Below are 5,577 nucleotides of genomic sequence, written 5' to 3' on the forward strand. Positions count from 1 at the left end.
AAAAAAAAAAAGATATGTTTATAGCAGTTGGCTCTCCATAGCAGAATGTGGTTGAATCTGCCTTTTTTTGTTTATCCATATTTTCTAATCATTCTATGATGATCACGTGTTATTTAATTTTTAAATAATGGCAACTTTAATGCCTTTGTTGTGTCACTTCTAGGTGGATTATGTTGGCTGTGGGTTGAAACAGTTATTCTGTATATGTTAAGAATATGTCCTATCTTATTTTTAAGGATTTTTTGTTTGTTTTTAAATTAGAACTGGGTGTTGAAATGTGTGAAGTGATTTTTTTTTTTTTTTGGCAGCTGCAAAGATGATCATGGTTTTCCTTGTTTCCTTTTTGTAACAGAGATAGATTTTACAGAAAATAAAATGCACAGATCCTAGGTCTTCAGTCTGATGTGTTTTGACCACTGTATACACCCATGCAACCACCACTGAAAACAAGAAATGAACATTTCCACCACCCCCAGAAAGTTCTGGGGAAAATTCTGTGGTAAGCTGTTGATCTATGTGGCTAAGCTGCTGCCACCTGCTTTGTACATGGTCTCCATTTCCCCATCTCCGGGCTCAGTTGAACATCCTACAGGCCTGAAACCACTTTTTTTTTTTTTTTTTTTTTGAGACCGAGTTTCTCTCTTGTCACCCGGACTGGAGTGCAGTGGCGCGATCTCTGCTCACCGCAACCTCCACCTCCTGGGTTCAAGCGATTCTCCTGCCTCAGCCTCCCGAGTAGCTGGGATTACAGGCGTGAGCCACAGCGCCCGGCTAATTTTGCATTTTTAGTAGAGACGGGGTTTCTCCATGTTGGCCAGGCTGGTCTCAAATTCCTGACCTCAGGTGATCTGCCCACCTTGGCCTCCCAAAGTGCTGGGATTACAGGCGTGAGCCACCACGCCCAGCCTGAAGCCACTTTTGAGGTCCCAGCAGGCTGCTCTGTCACTCTCAAGTTGTTCATCAGACCACTCTGGTGGCAGAAGGGAGCCAGATTCTCTGCAGGGCAAGTGGCCATGGGGAGGGGTTATAAAGCTGCCTTTGGAGGAGTGAAGAGGGCAACAGCAGTGGATTGAAGCTTTTTGAGGTCCTGCCTAAGAATACATCTACGGCAAAAACGTTTCTGGGCACCACCTCCTGAAAGGTTTATTTTTTAATTTTTTTTTTGAGATGGAGTCTTGCTCTGTCACCCAGGCTGGAGTGCAGTGGCACAATCTCGGCTCACTGAAACCTCTGCCTCCCGGGTTCAAGGGATTCTCTTGCTTCAGCCTCCTGAGTGGCTGGGATTACAGGCACCTGCCACTATGCCCAGCTAATGTTTGTATTTTTAGTAGAGATCGGGTTTCACCATGTTGGCCAGGCTGGTCTCGAACTCCTGACCTCAAGTGATCCGCCCGCTTTGGCTTTGCAAAGTGCTGGGATTACAGGTGAGAGCCACTGCACCTGGCTTGAAAGGTAATGATGGGTAAGGAGAGTAGGGAATACGGGTGGTGGGTGCAGTATTTCCGACAGTGCCACAGCCATGGGATTTTATCTGCAGGCCCCATGCCTTGTGTGTGTGCTCACTTGTTGATAAAGTCACATACCACTTTCTGAAACATTCTCTCCCAGAGCATCCCTTCCTTTAGTGACTGGATAACTCACTTGCAATACAACATTGACCTTTCATAGGGCTTGCTACCCTCAGTGACATTGAACTCTGTCTATTACTCTGCACCAACTCATTGCATTCTTTTTGCATGATGTGCTGTTCATGGCGGTTCATGGAACGATCTTCAGCTTATCATATTATAGCAAACTGGGCAAAAACACAGAAAACACGTTTATATTTTCCTACCAGCTTAATATTGACATGTTGGATGTGTTTTAAATACCATGAAGTTCAAAAAATGAGCTTTATGGTAGCATTTTGCTTTCTGTCCTCTGTGTATCTAGGGTAAGAAGTCTGTAAAAAGGTAACAGGATTTTCTGAACTAAAAGGCCAGGGGCTCATATTTTGCGTCTGAATGTGGCCTAAACTCTTCTATACAATTTTTGTAGCATGATATTTATTTGAGTAAAGCAAATAATCACTGGTAGTTTATGTTTCCTTCATATGGGTCTTCTGAAAGTGAGCCAGGTAAGCTCATTCAGGCCTGGGCTCTTTCTGGGGTGTGTGTGACACATACAAGTGTTGCCTCTGAAGCCACCATGGCTCCTTGCTTTGGCAAAGCATAGGGCAAGGACAGGGAAGGAATCGTGTGTAAACCAGGTTAGTGAGGCATGCCAGGAAGCACATCCCAGACTCCAGCCAGAGACCAAATCAAACCATGACATCACAAAGGCACTGCGTGGAGCGGCAGTCCTGGAGCAGGCGTCCTCCCACGGCTCTTGATGCAAATGTCAACCAAGGGCCACATTTTCCATGCTGCGGCACCTACACCACCAAAATCAATTTAGACTTCTATTTCTAGCAGATGTCACAACTTAGACTTTTTCTTTTTTCTTTCTTTTTTCTTTTAAAGATGAAGCTATTTTAAGCCTGCATCCAAACGCAAGCAACTGAGCTGGAACTGCTTGCAGGATGCCATCTGTTAACAGCCATGGCTGAATGAAGACTGAAACCTGCAGGATGGGCACCAGGAGCCTGGGTTGTGCTCCTTTACAGGGGCGGGAGCTGTCCCTCTGCAACACCCCCACCCCACCCCAACCATTGCGGGAAGGTGTCTGAGGCCTACCTAACCTTGTGGATGAACTCTGCAGGGGCCTTTAGAAATCAGGCCATCCCTCTTCTTTTAACAGTGTGTTGTTTGTCCCCAAGCTGTTTGACCTGCAATCTGAGGAGACAACTGCCTTTTCATGTTTTATACATTTTATTCATACATTTCTCCAACTTTGAAATGACAAAAGCCCAATTCTATGGTTTCCCATTACACAGCATCCTACAGGTATGTATATTCTACAAGGAATACTATGGAGTTTCTCTTCTTCCCCTGTCACACAAGATAACTGATTAGGGTTTCATCAATTTGTACTGTGCCGGCAGCGCACCAGCATTCTGGTTGTTCCGGCGACAGGGCAAAGGGATCAGGATGGGAGGGCGTGTGCTAAGGCATGTAAATAGATACACACAGAGAGAAAGAAAAGCAGGACATTTACAAAGAATCCAAACCTTTCCAATCCCTTCAGCTCCTGGGTGTTGAGGGACACCTCCTGCACAAACGCTCTTGCAAGCTAAGGCTCTGCTGTACCCTGCAAATACTTACAATTGGATACGGTGAAATATACAACAACCATTAACATCTCTCTCTTTTTATCACTGAGACAATACTTCAACACCTTTTATAAAAAGGCAATAATACATACAGAAAAAAGAACACGTTGGCAAAACTATGCAAAACCACCCCAGAACTGAGTTTGAATGGGGACGCGCCTACACTGCAATTAAACACGATACTCGGGTCTCAGCACGTGAGGGTTGTGTGGCCTTCACATCAGTCACGCTGCCTGCTGCACCCGGCAGCCGCCTACCTGCCTGCACAGATGACATTCCGGGAAACAGCTAAGACTGGAATTCAATTCCCCCAATTCTTGGTCTCTTCAAAATGAAAAAAAAATAGGGGGAGCCACTCATTGTGGAGGAATGCCTATTTCTGTTCCCAAGGACAACTCCTGCTACAGAGGCCGTACTTCCTCTGGGTCCAGAGAGGGTCACCCCAAGCCTCTGTCAGTAAGAACACTGGCATGTTCTCTCAGTCACACACCGGAGAGAATGGAACTAACACATAAGTAGTAGCTAAATTTTGAGTGTCTGAGCATGCGCAGAGATTGAGCTGTGCTTGGGGCCAGAAAGGAGGTCTCCTGTGTGGTGACAAACGTCTCTTTCCATTTTCTTTTGCTCAGTCCATTTGCACAGGTTCAAGGGAATTGATGGAGGGTCAGATGAGAGGTGGTGGGAGCTCAGGATTTTCTATCCCCACAAAGAGCTAAGACTTGGGAGTGCTGGTCCCAGAGATGGTGTGGTCCTCTTTCTACTTCTGTTTCTGTGGGCTCTGTCTGCCCACCTGCTGCACAAAGCAAGGCAGGGGAAAAACCAGATGGGAACATGGTGGGGAATATCCTCTTCCTTTCCCTTTTCTCCCACTTCCTGGATGTATGTGACAGCTAAACTTCACCCACTAAGCTGGAAAATCCGGGACTCCCCATAGCTCCAAGTTTAAGGCAAACTGACGTGTGTGTGCACAGGCAAAGCCAATCAAGCCACGAGCTTCGAGGAGAGCCTTGTATCCAGATATTCCAAACAGAGAGGGAAATCTTATTTCTAAAGGAGTTAGAAAAGGAAAGGCTCTGGCAAATGAAATGATCTGTGATTAAAGCTTGTAGCCTTTCTGTAAGCTGCAGTGAGAAGGAAAGCATTTTTTTAATAGAAGAATTAGAGGCGCAGAGCGAGAGAGCCACGCTCAGGGGCCTTTAACCTATTACAGGCTGTAATCGCTCTCAGTATTGTAAGCCCTAGTCAAGAGGATGGAATTAGGAGGCTGTGTTCAGTTCTGAGAAAACAAGAAACACACACGAGTTTGATAATAGGAAGCAAGAAGGAGGAGGGATGAGGACGACAAGGAGCTTTGTTTTGGAATGCCGATTCCAAGGTGCCTTCTCTTTCCAAAGAGACAGCGTGGGAGGCATTTCTATTAAGAATTTGTTAATCAAGCAATTTTCTTGGTAGCTTTAGCAACGCAGATTTTCTTTGCCCCAAGTTAAGAAACTGGCCTGAAATTAAAAAAAAAAAAAAAAAAAGGACATGACATCAGTGGGGGACAAAAGAGAGCTGGCTTTGGGTTGCCTTGTTTTTCAGGGGCAGTTTCCACCCTGGGAATCTTCCTGGAGGGTGGTTCAATTGACTAAACTTTTTCAAGAAACGAACTTGAAGCCTTAATGAAGAGACAAATACAAGTGATTTAAAAACAAAAGAACTCTGCAGCGATCAGATCAAAGGCTGTAAAAAGATAATAGTAGCTGCAGCCCAGGCCTGCCTGGAGCACAGAGGAAGGCTTGGCCCACTGGCTGGCTCTAGCAGCCTAAGAAGGAATTGGACGGGGAACAGGAACATCTCCTGCATTTCTCCTGCAGTGGGGGACTCTGCGACATCTTCAGATATTCCGCCACCAATAGGATGGGCTGGGACGATGCCTTCTGAATGCAAATAGCAAGAAGTAGGTCAACCATTTCTTTTACTCTCTGAGCAAATATTTTAAATCATGTCACCTGACAAGAGATACATTTAATTGCATTTAAAAAGGCTACAATGTTATCTTGACACTGGGAAACTTCCAGATGAATTAAATTGAGTGACATTTCCCTTTTTAGCGTTAAAATGGGATATGCTGCATGTGCAAAGTAATTACTGTCTTGTGATTGGAAAATCAGGACATTTCATCTTTTTAACAAAGAATTCAACATATAAAAACACTCCCTTTCTTGCTGTGGGGAATGGAGTTGGGTAGGGGAGAGAACCTTCAAAATATGGCTCTCCAGTACTTAGTTCAACTGACCACTAATAAGATTGAGTACTCTAATCATTCGTTCTGGTCTTTAAAAGGG

Source organism: Colobus angolensis, unplaced genomic scaffold (assembly GCF_000951035.1).
Source record: "Colobus angolensis palliatus isolate OR3802 unplaced genomic scaffold, Cang.pa_1.0 Scaffold103, whole genome shotgun sequence".
NCBI lineage: Eukaryota > Metazoa > Chordata > Mammalia > Primates > Cercopithecidae > Colobus > Colobus angolensis.